This window comes from Punica granatum, chromosome 3, assembly GCF_007655135.1.
Source record: "Punica granatum isolate Tunisia-2019 chromosome 3, ASM765513v2, whole genome shotgun sequence".
NCBI classification, from domain to species: domain Eukaryota; kingdom Viridiplantae; phylum Streptophyta; class Magnoliopsida; order Myrtales; family Lythraceae; genus Punica; species Punica granatum.
Genome location: NC_045129.1, coordinates 812231 through 829168, shown reverse-complemented (window position 1 = coordinate 829168; position 16938 = coordinate 812231). Strand labels below are relative to the sequence as shown.

The 16938-nt window shown below is 39.1% G+C and overlaps 1 long non-coding RNA gene and 1 other non-coding gene across 2 annotated transcripts; one reads left to right on the top strand and one right to left on the bottom strand.

Annotated features, from left to right (window-relative positions):
- Window positions 1–98: 98 nt before the first annotated feature.
- Window positions 99–16879, top strand: LOC116200909. The gene is made up of 2 exons (XR_004155767.1): window positions 99–3212; window positions 6835–16879. It is a non-coding gene; the product is annotated as an uncharacterized LOC116200909 (long non-coding RNA).
- On the bottom strand, window positions 3409–3515 carry LOC116202107. Its single transcript, XR_004155989.1, has one exon. It is a non-coding gene; the product is annotated as a U6 spliceosomal RNA (small nuclear RNA).
- Window positions 16880–16938: the final 59 nt, after the last annotated feature.

Genomic DNA, 16938 nt, shown 5'->3' with positions numbered 1-16938 from the left:
TAACTCCACTTATCTTCAATTCAACAACACAATTATCACTTTTCCTTTTTTTTCAATTTTTTTTTATTTTAACTACCATTCAATTCAATTTTTAATACTAAATTCTCTCAACTATTCATTACTTTTACCCACTTTTTCTCATAATTCAACAACACAATCATTACGATTCCAAATAAATATAATTATTTATAGTTGGAGTGGAGCGGAGTTAAAATTTTCATTTGCCAGACAAGACCGTCTTCCAATGTGAATTTTCTTTATTCACAATATTCGAAACTGAGACTTTACTGAAGGAGAAAAGGTGCCAAACTACCTCAACCCACCTACATTGTTTCAAAATTTGAACTTTTAGATTTAGAGAAAATCCACTTTTTTTTTAACCTAGTCTATGATGACTATGGCTATGATGATGATGACAATGAGGATGATGCAGATGAGGATGGTGATGGTGAAGATGATTATGATGATAGCTGTCCATGATATTTTGTGATGCATATTTCAATGTTGCTTTATTGTCACCTGAACATGCTTGAATTTGATCCATGGTTGGATTGAGTTCTACCTTGTGTATGTAATTGTGACATTACTGAGGCTTAGAGCGCATTTTCTGAAGATGTATATATAGAGGGTTACTGGTGGCAGCTCAACCAGCAGCCGTCTCCCTCCCCATCGATCTACAGCAATTGATGATTTGTCTGTCCTCTGTTTTAGTCCGTTTCTGTTCATGGAAAGTTCTGGATGATCCTTTTTGATATTCATATCAATAATTTGTCTTGTCTTCTTCTTCTGCTGCTGCTCCACCTCCCAGAGAACTGGCTCTGCTCCCAGAGAAGCTGGCAGCTGTCTGTTCCATTTACTCGCCCTTCTCTGCTCTCGGCTAAGTTTCCAACGGTGGCCTCTTGCACCCAACAGGTGGCTGCCCTTCTCTGGTCAGAGGCAGAGCTACATGTAGATTTCTTAAAAAAATTTATTCTTACTAAATATCCAATTTTCGAAAGTCTTATCAGATTTTTCTGGGGTTAAGTGTGAAGCAAATGAGTGTGCAACAGGCTGGCCACTTTCGATGGGGACTTTTCAGCAGGGGAAAGTATTGAACGTGTTGAAGCTTAAATTGCATTCTCTGGACACATTTGAGAGGGTTACTGGTGGCAGCTCAAGCAGCAGCCGCCTCCCTCCCGTTGAACTGTTGGCACTGGTGGCTGCCTTTTTTGATTGGAGGTGGAGCTGATGATTTCTGAATAGCATTGTTTTCTTTTTTGACAAGTGCCCTCTCTAAGAGCGAAGCATGCAATGGATGATGAACCCGCGACCTATATATGGTAGTAGAGAACAGACAACAAGAGATGAGATCATCCATTCTGAATCTACATATATAAAATATATATGTATATTCTTTAAGGGTTGGAGCTCAATGTTATAAATGAAGGGGTGATGAGAAATGGACCTGCCTGTTGTATGGCGTGGTGGCTCTGAAAAGCTAAAGCCACGTCAGAAATCAAATCCGAGCCTCAGCAACTGAAGATGGCTCTTTCTTGACCCGGAGCCAGAGGGCAGTAATATCTTTAGTGGGTTGTTTGGTTGTTTGGTTTCAAAGTAGGATTTTAAAATCCTACTTTAACTTAATTCTACCCACAACAAAACAAAATAACTTATACAAAGTCAAAGGTTGGGCCCCATTTATACCACTCTTTTTCCACAACAAAACAAAATAACTCATACAAAATCAAAGGGTGGATCCCATTTATATCACTCTTTTTCAAAATCAAAATCTGATTTTAAAATCCTACTTTGAAATCAAACATAACATATATTTCTTATTTCAGCAGAGATGGCTCTGCTCTAGAGAAGCGGGTGGCTTTGTGTTCCTAGTAGCTGCTTAGTTGCCCTTCTCTGGTTTGCTCATTAGTTTAAAATTGACTATTTGTTCTTATAAAAGGCATTAAAACAGCAACCTATAGTCAATGGTGGGGAGCCGTTGATTTCTGAGAAATCTTTAACATTTAGGCTTGCTTTATAGTGTTGTTGCTGATGGGAAAGTACGGACATAAAATTTCTGAAAAGTAGTGGTTGATTTTACAAGAATCTAAAGTGTTTCTGACAGAGAAATTAGAATGCCAGAAGATATTCATGCTTGTGTCAGTACTACGGCATGGTGGCTTGAGGGCGGTAGCCAGCCATGGCAGGGTTTCTCCTGTCCTTTCTTTCTTTGCCTGAGAAAGTCTTAATGTGAGCCCTTGGCCATTCATGTCATGCTTTCTTTCCTATTTATCTAGTTTCATCACAGGATAAATATCTCTTCTACTCCACTAACTTTATTGGGGTATATTACTTAATTGGTACAAATCCTTTTATGAGTTGCACAGTTGGTACAAAAACTTATTTTTGTAACAATTTGATACAAAAGTGTTGCAATCAACTACATTCTGTCAATTTCGTATTAACAGCGTCGGCATATTCTGACGTGGCATCTGACCCGTCAAATGGTATCCGACGTGGCTCAAACTTTAAAACCAAAATTCAATTTTCAATATTTAAATTAAATTAAATTAAATTAAAAAATCAATAATATATATATATATATATTTTAAAAAAGGCCAGCTGAGGCGTCCCCAACCCTGTCTGTGCTTGTTTGCATCGAAGCAAGGAACGGTTTGAGCTTTTGTTTGGTTCACTTTCGATTCTTCTGATGGAGCTTCCCCTGGCTCTGGCATCACCAAGGTCAGCTGTGTACGAGGCTGTGATGATAAATGGCGGAAGAGAAATTGAGAGTAATTCAGGCCAAAAATCAGAGAACTGTCCCTATCTTGGCGTGGCGGCTCTAGAGAGAGCTGCAGCCATGGCGGGGTTCCTTCCCATTGATCTGCCTGAGGAAATATGAATCTGAGCCTCTCATTGATCGTTCAACTGTTTCTGTTTCTTGCAGAAAATCAGCTGATATTAACTGCCCGTTTGGTTTTACAATTCATTTTAAACTCTACTCCACTTATCTTCAATTTAACAATACAATTATTACTTTTCCTTTTTTTAACTATTCAATTCAATTTTTAATACTAAATTCTCTCAACTATTCATTACTTTTTTCACAATTCAACAACACAAACATTTTACCTCCTTCCTATGTAGGAATCTTGGATCCTTTGATCAATCATGTTAACATGAAAACTGAAGCATAATCTGGAAATGATGGTGGTGCGTTTGGTTTTAGAGTTAAAGTAATTTTGATTTTGATTGTGGAATATGACAAATGAGATGGATTAGAAATTTGACTTGGAAAACGTGTGTTTTTGTTGTGTAGTGTGTTGAGTTAAAGTTAAATTGAAATTTTTGACTTGCGAAATGTGTGTTTTTGTTGTGCAGTGTGTTGAGTTAAAGTTGAAGTTAAAAGTCAAAAAAATTTATTGTGAATCCAAACAAGGTGTGAATGTCCCTAATTCCGGGGATTTCTGTTCTACGCACAGGGGCCATGCTAATCTTCTCTGTATCATTCCTATTTTATCGGATGTCTCCGTAGAGACAAATTTCCTTCTATTTCTACAGTCAGGAATCAAATCCGAGCCTCAGCAACTGATGATGGCTCTTTCTTGAGTGAGAGCAAGAGGGCAATGATATCTAAATCTCTAATTCAGTAAAGATGGCTCTGCTTCAGAGAAGCTGGCGACTTTGTTTTCCTATTGGTTGCCCTTCTCTGGTTTGCTCATTATGTTAAGATTGAGAGTTAGCTCTTGGAAAAGGCCTTCAATGGCCACCTCTAGCTGATGCTGAGAGCTGGTGATTTATGAGAAATCTTTGGATTTAGGCTTGGTTTTGGAGTGTTGTTGCTGATGAAAAGGACAGAAATGATGTTGCTGAAGAGTAATAGTTGGAGAGATAAGAAAGTTCATTAGCTAAAGAGTTAGGCTCTGCTCTAAGAAGAGCCTCAAATGGGGCCTTCTCTGATATCTGAGTCAATGAGGAACCACATCATTACCTACAGGGGCATAATGGAATTACATAACTCTTTGGTTGGTCTACAATGTTGCAAGTAACAAAGTGATGGCTGAAGAAATTAATTACCTCCAAGTTTTTCCTTGCCATTTCTTGTCTACAACAAAAAATTCTTATATGTGATAGCTCTCTTTGCTTTTTTATGTTTTTGGTTACTCCAATTCAACTCTAAAATTGGTAAAAATAAGCTTTCACAGGGGTGTGATGAAGAAGACTTAATTACTTATATCAGGCGAATAATAGAGAACTGTTGTACTCATTTTCAAGTTTTGAAACTTCACCAGAGAATCTTGTCTCCAGGGAGAACAGCATAAAGGAATGATAGATATGCATGCTATATATTAATGTATGTATATATGGATATAGTTTCCATTAATAGCCAAAAATGTTCCTTGGCAGCATGATCCCAGCATTATCATACTGCTTTTTGGAAATAGGCGGAATAATGTATAAGAGGCAGTGACGATTTCTGGAGAAGAAAAGTTGGTATTATTGCAGGCTCGGAGAGCAGACATACCTTGGCGTGGCAGCTCCTTAGAGCTGCAGCCATGATGGTGCCTCTTCAGTTGCCTGATTAAAGTCAGAATCTGAGCCTCTATAGCAGAAGTGTAAAAAACTTGCTGGGGCACCACAAACAGGCTTGACCTTTTCTGCTATGTTTCTGACCTTTAAACGGTGAGATACTTTTAGGCCCGGACAGGACGTAGATTGTAACAAGCTCTAAGTTCTTGTCTTTGATTGGAGTTCTATGGTTACAATTGATAACTTTTATTATTCTTATTATTTTTTCCTTGAGCAATGTCTTCGGTTGATCAAGTGTTTAGAAATACTGATTTCAAAGAAAAAAATCACTTATGGTGTGTTTGGTTTTAGAGTTAAGTAGAGTTGAGTTTTGATTTTAATTGGGTTGTAATGATTGTGTTGTTGAATTATGAGAAAAAATTTGAAAAAGTAATGAATAGTTGAGAAAAAGTAATGATTGTGCTGTTGAATTGTGGCAAAAGTAATGGATAGTTGAGAGAATTTAATATTAAACATTGAATTGAATGGTTAAAAAATTGAAGAAAAAGAAAAAAGTAATAATTGTCCAGAGAGAGAATCATATGTCCATATTTCAGTTGGGAATTATATTTGCTCACTTTTTTGTGGCAAAGAGACTGAAACACAAAGCTAATATGGATGGCTGGATAGATGGATGGCTGGGCATGATTATGTTATGTCGGGCAAAACTCAAAGAACTGTCCGTACATAGGCGTGCCAATTAATGGGGGGCAGCCATGGCGGGGTTCCTGTGGTCTCAGACCTCTTTGCCTGAAAAAAAAATTGAATCTGAGCCCTAAGGTAGTGATCTTCTGCCTTTTTGTTTCCTCTCTGAAGTCTCTCTCTCTCTCTCTCTCTCTTCTTTTTGTGTGTGTGTGTGTTGTTTGGGGTTTTTTTTTTTGGGGGGGGGGGGGAGAGGGGGGTGGAGAACTAATCTCAGAAGTCTCTTATCTGCTGCTCAGCTGCTCCGTCCTTTGACAGCTCTGCCTCTTCTCTTTCTCTTCAATATCGTAAGTTTTCAGGAGTGAAAACAAAACTGAAATGGATATTTAAGAACAAACCATCTGTTTTTCTTGAATCAGTTCTCAGGGCTTCAAAATAAAATCAGGTCCCTGGGAAATTAGGATCTCGATTTGATGCGGTTCGGTTCGGTTCTTTCTTTTTGGCTAAAAAGGAGGCTTGGGGGAGGGGAAACAAAGGGGCACAGGAGGGAATGATGATTCGGGGACCAAATCATTGGCAAAATTCTTTCGGGGACTAAAGTGTTGGCTTGCCAATCTTTCAGGACCAAACTGATATAAATGCATTGTTCTTTCTTTGCCTGAAGGTTGAAACTTGTATAAAGGAAAAAAAAAAGGGCCCTTTTGGTCCTCAAGTTTTAGCGCCTTCGCCAATTTTGTCCCAATTTTTTTCTTTTTGCCATTCTTGTCATCAACATTTCGTGTTTTTGCCACTACAACTCAGCTTCAAAACTGGTCACTACAACTCAACTCCAGAATTGGGAAAAATAAGTTTTGATAGGGCTGTGATGAAGAAGACTTAAATTCGTTCAGGTGAATTTTTGAGAACCGTCCGTATCTTGGCATGGCGGCTCGGGGGGCGTGTCGCAGCCATGGCGGGGTTCCCCCGGTCCCTTTTTCTCTGCCTGAGAAGCTGTCAACCTGAGCCCTAAACCATTGATTTCTAGCTTCTTTCCTCTTCATCAATTTTTTTCCTTCTGGAGGGAATATTGCCATGACTCCCAAAACTATGGAGCTTGTGAAAATTTTAAATGATCACCACCAGTAGTCATACCAGGTTAACCTTGTCCTTATTTTCAAGAGGTATAAGTGAGGCGTCTATGATGATGATTATTTGATGAAATTCTATGTCTAGCAAGTCTTGAGAACTTGTATCTTGTCCTTGTGGCTTCGGGGTTTATCGCAGCCATGGTGAGTTTCCTACTTTCCCTCCTCATTTGCCAGAGAAAAATCTAAATGTGAGCCTGAAACCAGTGATCTCTTACTTCTCTCTTCTCCTCTACTTTCAACTTCCATGCCCTTTCTTCCCCTCCAAAACTGTGAAGAGGGTTTCTTTGTGGATAGTGTTACTGGGTATCCTTATAGTGTACTTAAATTGTGTTCAAGATTCCACTTCATAAATCTCTTAAGAGGATCTCGTGTATATATTGGTTCCACAGTTATCGGCTTAAACTTTTGGGTTGGGTATGGGTTCATCAGTTTGTGGGCCTTGTGAATATTTCACAAATTGCATTTTCTTTATTGTTGGAGAACATAATTGTTTAGAGTGCGTTTGATTTCAAAGTTAAAGTAATTTTGATTTTGATTTTGATTTTGATTGTGGAAAAGGACAAATGAGATGATATTATAAATTTGACTTGGGAAACGTGTATTTTTTTTTGTGTAGTGGGTAAAGTTAAAATCAAAATCATAATTTTAAAATCAAACTCTCAATACAAACACAACCTTAATTATTGTGATCATGGTAAATTGCACCAATGCCCCCCTTCGTTCTGATCAATTGGAACTATTATCATTATTATAATTTGTGCAGAAAGAACAGGTAGAAATTGTTGAGGCAATGATCATTTTTATAGGAGAAAAAATGGAAGAAATTTTGCCGGCAGAGAGTTGTCCATTGCTTGGCATGACAGTCCAGGGAGCTGCAACCATGGCGGGGCTCCTCCCCGTTGTCTGATCAAAGGTGAGCCTGCCTTAGATACTGAATACAACACTAAATTGTCCCATGGAAACTAAGGCAGTTTGAGTTGCTCAGAGGCTTCTTAAGGTTTCCAGTTTTCTTTTCAACCCATTAGCTTGAGAATGATTCTCAGGCGTCAGAGAAACTGAAATTGGCGTATCTACTCGTCCTTTCAGGTTTCTAATAGACAGTGGAGCTGATTTAGAAAGCTTCTGCTTTTCAAAATTCACTAGCTTTTCTGTCCGCCCGAAAAAGGGGAACAACGTGAGGCAAAGAGACGAAATAGCATGTCTGGGGTGGCTTATAAATCCCAGCTTCGTTATTCAGAAACTACTTTTGAAAGCCACTAGATCTTGGTGATGGAAGTTGCTGACAGCTTTCTGAAACTACTTTTTTTTTAAGCAAAGCCATCTTCTTTGTCTTGTTAGATACCAGAAAGACACAGATAGAAGCTCCAGCCATCCCAGACATGCTCTAAGTCTGTATATGCAAGTACAAATTTTATTTTCTCATACCAAAAGATTTGTTTCCAAAGGGAGAAGCCTCTAGTTTTGCCCTGATACGGGAGCTGATGACTTAAGGAAAAAGTTTTTGGTTTCAGGAATTTCATGGTCATTTTAAGTTTTGAAACTTACCAGTCTATCAGGTCACCAGAGAGCAGTAGCAAATATAGATATGCTTGCTGATATATGTATATATGTATAGTTTCCTTTAAGAACCAAAAATGTTCCTCGCTGACAAGACCCCAGCATTATCAGTGGTCTCCACTACCAAACCAGGCCTTAAAATCTTCTGCTGCTTTCTGTGAAGGAGGTAGAAAAAGGTAAAAGAGGCGGTCACGATTTGAGGGGAAGAAAACTTGGTATTATTGTAGTCAAAGAGCAGACCATACCTTGGTGTGGCAGCTTCTTAAAGCTGCAGCCATGGTTTTGTATCTTCATTTGTCTGATTAATGCCAGAATCTGAGCCTCTGTAACAGGAGCCTAAATAATTACTAGGGCCCACCACACAGGCTTGACCCTTTTTCCTGTTCTTCTACTTTCTCTGGCAATCATATAGTGAGAGTGTCCGATGGGTTAAATGTGCCGCAAATTGATTTCTTTGTTCCTTGAGCAATCAGTTCAATTGGTCGAGTCTTTAGAAATACTATGAAAACATTTAATGTGCCGCAAATTGATTTCTTTGTTCCTTGAGCAATCGGTTCAATTGGTCAAGTCTTTAGAAATACTATGAAAACATTTTAAAAAAAGTTCACTACGTGCACCACCTCGTATTTGGAAGTCCAATGGGAGGTGGAAGTCCAATGGGTCCCGGCTAATGCAAGCTCGGGCCAGGTTAGCCTACTAAGGGGAAAAGCGCTCCCAATTGTGGATTTTCTCCATTTACAAAACTTGAACTCGAGATTTTGCTTCCTTTACCTTGCTTTAGAGGAAGATGTGTTGAATTACATGAACCAATCCACGTTGGTCACTGAGGCTTCGTTTGGAAGTGACTGCAGCTGGTCACGAAGGCATTGTTTGCAAACGGAAAAAATAAATATATAAAATTGTTGATTTTCACAAGTTGTTAGACTTTTATGGGGACACTAATATAAATTGCGGAAAGTTAGCATGTCTGATTGATTGTTGATGGGTTTATAGTATAAGAAGAAGCAATCTCATAAATTGCCAGTATCTGAAGCAATTTAGCGAATTGTTTGTATCTTGGCTTCACTACTCTAGGCCGGAGGTGCAGCCATGGCAGGTTTCCTCTCTCTCTCTCTTCTCTTTGAATGTGAGGAAAGAACAGAGAAGAAAATGGTGAACAAAGACAATTTTTCTGAATATGAATGCAGATGTTTGTGTTTAATTTGTTTTGCTGCCAAAACCCAAATGCATGTAAAGCAAAATCACCACCGTCTTTTTCCTCTTCATCTTCATGTGTAAACTTCAGCTTCTCTGCCTATTCATGAAAATAGAGGAAAAGAGTAAAGAGGCGATGATGATCTGTGTAGAAGAAAAAATTGTAATCAGAACTTAGCAGGCACAAGGAGCTGTCTATAACTTGGCATGGTGGCTCCAAGAAGCTGCAGCCTTAGCTCGGCTCCTTTGTCTGATCAGAAGTCAGAGTCTGAGCCTCGTTAACTGAAGATTACTCTTTGTGGGCATTGGGAATCAAGGAATATCCACTGGAGCCTTTCTGAGGGTTTTTTTGGTTCTCCAACTTATTAGTTTGAGAATTGAGGTTTTGCTCTTGAGAAGCCATTGATGGTGGCCTTCTCCAAAAAAACAGCAGAGCCAGTGATTTCTCAAATTATTTGATTTTGAAAGTTTCACCAGTTTATCTCAATGGAATAACAGCAACAAGCAAGTACTAATTTCTACATGCACTTTGCTTGTATGTGTGCCTTCCAAACCCAAAAACAAAAGCAAAGATGCTTCTGTGAGACATATCAACATCACCATCAACTTCAGCATCATCATCATCTTCACTACCAAAGAGAAACAACAGATACTTCTTCCTGCAGAGATAGAAACTGTGGTTGTGGAGACTGAAAATCGGAAAATTTAATCACAGGGAGGTATTCGTAGTTTGGCATGGTGGCTTTGAAAAGCTGCAGCCACTGCAGAGTACCGCTCATGTACTGAGCCACCTAACTGGTTTTGTCATCAATGTTATTGTTGTTGTTATTATTATTGAATGCAAAGTGAAAAATCTGTCTCTCTGATCCTGTTTACTTGTGATGATGGGAAATGGAAAACTATTAAAGCATTATTTGCTTATGGAAGTTGTTGATTCACCTGATTCTGATATTGGAAAAGTGAGCTATACTATGAGGCAGTGATGATTATGCGAACGAAAATTTATAATAGACTCTGGACAGTGGCAGTCCAGGTGAGGTTCTTCTGGTGCTATTCCTTTACTTGCCTAGAAATAAATCCCTAAAATCTGAGCCTCCAACACCTGTTCTCTTCTGGTCTGAATGATCATCCAAGTTCTCTTCTTCTCCCTTTCACTTAGTATATGATTATCTTGGAATTTGGTTGTTCATTGACTGCCTGCATGGTATCACAGACATGCTACAATTTAATTCATTTCAGTTAAATTCTGTCTTGACGGTTGCTAATGGCATTAGTGTATATATCAGAGAGGCAATGGCATCGTCTATCAGGAAAAATTATTGGGTGATTTTGTGATTGAGACAATTCTATTAATCTCGATCTCCATCTACCAGGTTGCCTCTAATTTTAGTCTTTTGAAAGATTATTGACTTTGCAGAAATGTGAATCAGTGAAGCTGCTTCCATCCAGAAAACTGAGGGCCCGTTTGGTTTCATGATCAGATTTTAGAATCATGATTTTGATTTTAACTCTACCCACTGCACAACAAAAATACACGTTTCTCTAGTCAAATTTATAATACCATCTCATTTGTCTTTTTTCACAATCAAAATCAAAATCAAAGTTACTTTAATTCTGAAACCAAATGCCCCCTGAGGCTCTTTGCTTGAAGCTATTGATGGTTTGTCTGTGCCCCCTCTGATTCCTATTTTCACTAGGGCCTGGGCTCTTCCTTTGACCAGTGAAGGAATTATATATTAATCTTTCAATGGGGAGTGATGTATTGCCCACTCTTTCCTTGTGCTGAAAGAGAACAAGAAGCTAAGATAGATAGATAGATAGATAGATAGATACATGCACATACATATGGCTCCCCCATACTTTCAAATCGGCAAGGTAAGGGATGGGGCTGTGATGATTATGTTATGTCTGGCAAAACTCAAAGAATTGCCCGTATCTTGGCGTGGCGATTCGTAGGGTCGTGTCGCAGCCATGGCAGGTTCCTCTCATTGACTTCTTTGCCTGAAAAAAATTGAATCTGAGCCCTAAGCACTGATCTCTTGCCTCTTCTTTTCCTCTCTGAAGTCTATTATCTGCTGCCAAGAGCCTTGAAAGCCAGCCTCTTCTCTCTACTACTGAAAAACCTTAATTAACAGAATTTTCTGGTTCTACCTGGCTTGTCACCCTTCGCTGATGATAGTGGAGAATGGAGGTAGATAAAAGGAGATGAGGCTTTGCAATGTGATCATCAGGCTTTTTGTTTTAGAATGAGGCTCTGCTCTCAGAGAAGCCATCACTCCAGCCAGTGAGCTGCTCTTCTCCGATTGATAGCGGAACTGATGATTTCTCAAAAACTTTGGCGCCCCTTAGTCATGCCAAAAGAAAATAATAATAATAATAATAATAAAGCACTTGTGTATGTGCTTCCCCCACAACAATGATGTCCACCATCAATGTTGTCGTCTTGTCATTGCCACTGCTATGAAGCTTTTTTTTTGGAGAAGTATGAAGTCGGAATGTTTTCGGTGCAAAAGTATAAAATGTGAAGGGGCAATAAGGATTTATGGAGGAGAAACAGAAATTTTTACAGGCGCACAGAGCTGAGCATAGCTTGGTGTGGCAGCTGCAAGAAGCTGCAGCCATGGCGGGTTTGATGAATTTGCCTTTTAGAAGGGTATCATTTATTGAAAGATAGTCTGAGGTGTGGGGGATGGACTGCATTTTTGCTGTTGCTCTTAATTAATGCTGTGCTAAAACCTCAGGGTCCATTCTTTAGCATGTTCGGAAAAGCTTACAAATCCCAGCTCTTCATGTAGGGATGCAATTTTAGAGGTTCAGCTCTTCCTTCTTTGTCGGCAGTCCCTTGGTATATAATATTGAACATCTGTGATCGGAGGATGAGCTGATGATTTCTCAAAAATCTGTTTCCTGAAAGTCATTGATTTCTGAAAGTTCACCAGATTCGTCTGGTAGTGAAAACCATACGCTATGAGAAGCTTATGAGCTTCATCTATTCGTTCATTCTTTCATTCAATTATTCATTTATTTATTTATTTATCTATTAAAGAATCCGTCCAGGAACAGGATCTATGCACCTGTGCTATTTAATTCTCCTGGCGAAATGCCTGCTATGTGGCATGAATCCGTAGGCAAGGAGGCGATGAGGATTCGTGGAGAAGAATTGGAAGGAATTTATGCAGGCATGAGAGTGCGTCCTGTAGCTTGGCATGGCGGCTTCGAAATGCTGCAGCCATGGCAGGGCTCCTTTCGCATTGTCTGATCAAAGTTGGAATCTGAGCCTTGGAGATTCGCTTTGCATGGCTGCCTTTTCCACGACAGGGATCTTTCAATTGCCTAATCAATGTCAAAACCCCAAGCTTTGCTCGTTCTCGGTTCACTGACTCAAGTCCTTGGTTTAACACTGGGGTCGCTAAACCACGGGGCGCAGTGGTTGCACTGAGTTGGGCTAGACCGAGGGGTCTGGAGGCCTGACCTTTCTTACTGTTGTAGAAATTCCCTTTTTTTTCTGGATACGAAAATCAAAATAAATTATTTTGGTTTATTTTATTTTATTTATTTTCCCGTACCATCCGAATTTTGGAAGCCCAATGGGGTATCAATATATCCAGATCTCAATGAAGTCAGGTCGGCTCACTTAAAAAAAAAAAGAAAAAAAGCTCTTTCTAATAGTGAATTTTCTTATTTACAAAAAAAATCGTATTTAAATATATTTTTTTGGGTAGATAAAACCAAAAATTGTTCAGGGGGCAAAGAAAGGTATATATAGTGGTTTTGATTTCAGAGTTAAAATTTTGAATTTGTAACTTTGATTTTGATTTTGAAAAAAAAAAGGGGCTTGTGGACCCCATCAATTTTATTGTGTAGTGTATGAGATTGTATATTGAATAATATATGAGGCTCATCAGCTTGACTTTGAAAATGTATGTTTTGAAAATGTATGTTTTGTTGTGTAGTGTATTGACTTAAAGTTAAAGTTTAAAATTTAAAGTTTAAAATAACGACTCCAAAATAAAACGGAGCGATAGAATCTTTGAGCTAATTCGCATTGGCTTTTAAATTTATTTCTATAAGTGGTAAAGAAATGGCCATACTCATATTTACCATCAATTCTGCGCGCCGAAAGATGTGGAAATCCCTCCCTGTGGAAGGGTAAAATGGTCAGGTAACTTGAGGGTAAGATGGTAACTGGACAGGCTACTGAAAGCAGGGCGCTATAAATGCGGTCGGAGCTTCCGCTAGGGTTCCTAAAGTTTTCCTCCACAAGCTCATTAGTTTAAGTATGAGGCTCTGCTCTCAGAGAAGACCTCTCAGGCGACGGCCACTGCCGTCTCCGGCGGCCCTTCTCTGATCGGTAGCGGCGCCGATGATTATGCACGAAATGTTTTTTTTTTTTTTCTAATTTCGTAACTTTTGCTGGTTCTCGTACCGGTGAAAGGGAAAGCGAAAGAGAAGGGAAAAATATCAATGTCTGTCTCTGTGTGGGTATGATTTACGCCATGCAGCTGCTTCAGCGATATGTATATATGTATATATATAATATGATATAATAATTCTTCATCATCATCGTCTGATCTATCATCATTGACATTACCACCACTTATCACTGCCTTCAGGAAACAAGCTCTCGCTACGATGACCTTCTTCCTCTTCTTCTTCTTCCTCTTCTTCATGTTCCTGTTCGTGTTATTGAGAGGCGATGACGATGTAATTTACACGGTGGTGATGTTTAAGAAATTGCAGGCGCAGAGAGCCGTCCGTAGCTTGGCGTGGCGGCGCTGAAAGCCGCAGCCATGGCGGGACTCCTTCGACATGTCTGATCAAAGGCGAATCCGAGCCTCCAGCACCTTCCGGTTCCATCATTTTCGTTTTTCTCGACTTTTTTTTTTCATTAGTTATTGTTTGCCCCAACTAAAAGCTTAATTTTCATCCGAAATAATATATTAAATGATTAATTCGCACATTAATTATCTTTTTCCCCAAATTCCAACATCTCTACTCAATTTCAAAAAATGATGTTTCAGGATTATCCTTTCGGTTCCCAGCTGGAATCTACTTTCTATAGTTATTATAAGAGTTGCGAAACCATTCTATAGTTATCGTAAGTGTTATTTGGTTCGCGGTATTGTAAGAGTTGACTGTCAATTTGGTCCCTGAAAGAAAGCTATTTGGTTCGCGGGAAGATCTATCCCTGAATGGAAGCTATTTGGTTTGTGGGAAGTTCTGAAGTGCAATACAATCACTTCTTTAAACCTTGATAAATGAATATATGGTTTGCTGCTACGGATTGAATTGAATGGAGTTGAGAGTAGCTGAAATATGATCAAGGAATGAGGCTCTGCTCTCAGAGGGGTGACCATGGTGGCTTCCATCTGGTTCCCCTGGCCTTCTCGGATTGTTAGCGGAGCCGATGATTTCTCCAAGCCTGGCCTTCACATATTGTTAGTTAGCGATGCTGATGATTTCCCATGCTTGATGCCGACTCTCGTTTTCGAAAGCCAGGCTTTGTTTTTTGGATAAAATATTTTACTCTATCCATCTCAACTCAATTCTTTCTCAAATTCAACACCACAATCATTGCTATTTTTTTCGTTTTTTCTATTTGATAATAATTTCCTACTCATACGTTTTCCTAACTATTTTTTATAATCAATTTTTTAATAATAAATTCTTCATGTACTTATATATATATATATATCTTTTCACCAATCTATATATTTTTCAACACTTACAATCATTAAAAAAAATTAAATTCAGTTGGATCATGATCCAACTTGAAAACCAAACGCAAGCGATCAATTTCTCTAACCAGGAGAAAGAAGAACCGGAAAGAGGAAAAAAGGAAAATGATGATTTCACTTTGAAGTGGAAAGGGCCTTGGAAGGATATATGTATTTATGTGTGTGTGTGAATATATACGTATATGCATGTGTACTTCATCATCGATCCAAATGCAAATCTTCACTGCTCTGCTTCTCAGCTGCTTTGTATGATTGTCTTCTCAATCAACAAGGACTGAACAGATGCCCCGTTTGAAATCAATTCTTGCAAGAAATTGATTCCAGCTGAATACAGCTCTACCTCCTCCTCCTCGACAACATCGTGTAAAGAGGTGATGATGATTAGAAAATTGGGAAGAGTTGTGCAGGCAGGGAGAGCCGTCCGTAGCTTGGCATGGCGGCTCTGGAAAGCCTGCAGCCATGGCGGGGCTCTTTCAGCTGTCTGATCAAAAGCGAATCTGAGCCTCAATCGAACACAACATTGGTGATCCCATTCCCTTGTTCCCATTAAGTTATGTTCTTTTGCTATTGATGAACTGATTTTTTGGGGAGGTCTTCTTTTGTCCTTTGCTTGATTGATTCTTGTTATTAAGAAGAAACTCTCTTATTATTATTATTATATTTTTACTTACCCAACAAATTTTCTTATTATTTCTAGCTGCTCCTTGGACTTCGCTTGTGAAAACTCCTTTCTTTTTTTGTAACCAGTATTCTGAATTATATTTATAGTGGATGATTTCTGTATGTTGAATTATTGAAATGAGATATTCCAGTTCCGCCAAAGAAATTATTAGAATCAGATTGTTATTCCAAGAAACATGATGAGGGTATGGCATTTCCTACGCGCGGTGACTGATTCTTTAAGTAATTGCAGGCACAGAGAGCTGTCCGTATCTTGGCATGGCGGCATCAAGAAGCTGCAGCCATGGCGGGGCTCCATCAAAAGGTCTGATCAAAGGCAAATCTGAGCACCCCGCATCTTTCGATTCATTAACTTCATTTTCTTGTTTGGGTAAACTTCATTACTTCATCTTTTTTACTCCTCTTCATTACTTCATCTTCTTCTTATACATTTTCCCTCGTTTTTGAAACCTTATATCCGAATTAATGAATTCTTCTGACTATTGAGAAAGAGGATGTAGCGCAACGGTGCATCTTCTTGCCTGTCAACCAAGATGTTTTATGTTCAGTTTGCATTGTTGGAATACTCGTGTACCTTAATTAGCGTATTAGGTTATCTACTTCATTGTATTGCAAGTATGATTAGTTTGAGAGTGAGATCTGCTCTTCGAGGGATGTCCATGGTCTGGTCAGCCTGGCCTTCTTGGATTGTTAACGGAGTTGGTGATTTCTCATTCTCAACCGGACCCTCGTTTTCAAAGTGTTACCAGTTTTCTTCATCGCGAGAAAAAGAAACCGAAAAGAGGAGAAAGAAAATGGTGATTTCACTTTGAAGCGGGGCTTGGTTTCAGCTGGCCTTGGAAACCAAGCCCCTTCAGCTATGTACTTGTGTTATATATATATATATATATATATTTATGTATGTATATGCGTGTGTGCGTGGGCATGCATACCAAATGCAACCTTCACTTCTCTGCTATGCAGCTTCCTATGATCCGTCTTTTCGATGGGACAAGAACTTGATAGAAGCCCCGCTTGGAATCAATTCATTCTTTTGAGAAATTGATTTCATCAGCTGAACTTAGCTCCTCCTCCTAGCTAAGATTGTAAAGAGGTGATGATTTTCGGAGGTTCAGAAGAGAGATGCTGGGAAGAGTGTACAGGCAGGGAGAGCCGTCTGTAGCCTGGCGTGGCAGCTCTGGACGGCCGCAGCCGTGGCGGCAGGGTTCCTTCAGCTGTCTGATCAAAAGCAAATCTGAGCCTCAATGGAACACACACTGCCGATCCCTTCTTTTCCCGTCAAGTTCCATCTTCTGTTATTGTTGAAGTGATTCTTGGGGGATTCATTTGTTACTTGCTAGACTGATTTATGTTGTTAATAAGATATTAAAGCTTTTATTTGGAGCTCTTCATTGATCTTTGCTAGATAGGAATGCCTTTCTCTTTGTTCCTTTTTTACCAGTATTTCGAAAAAT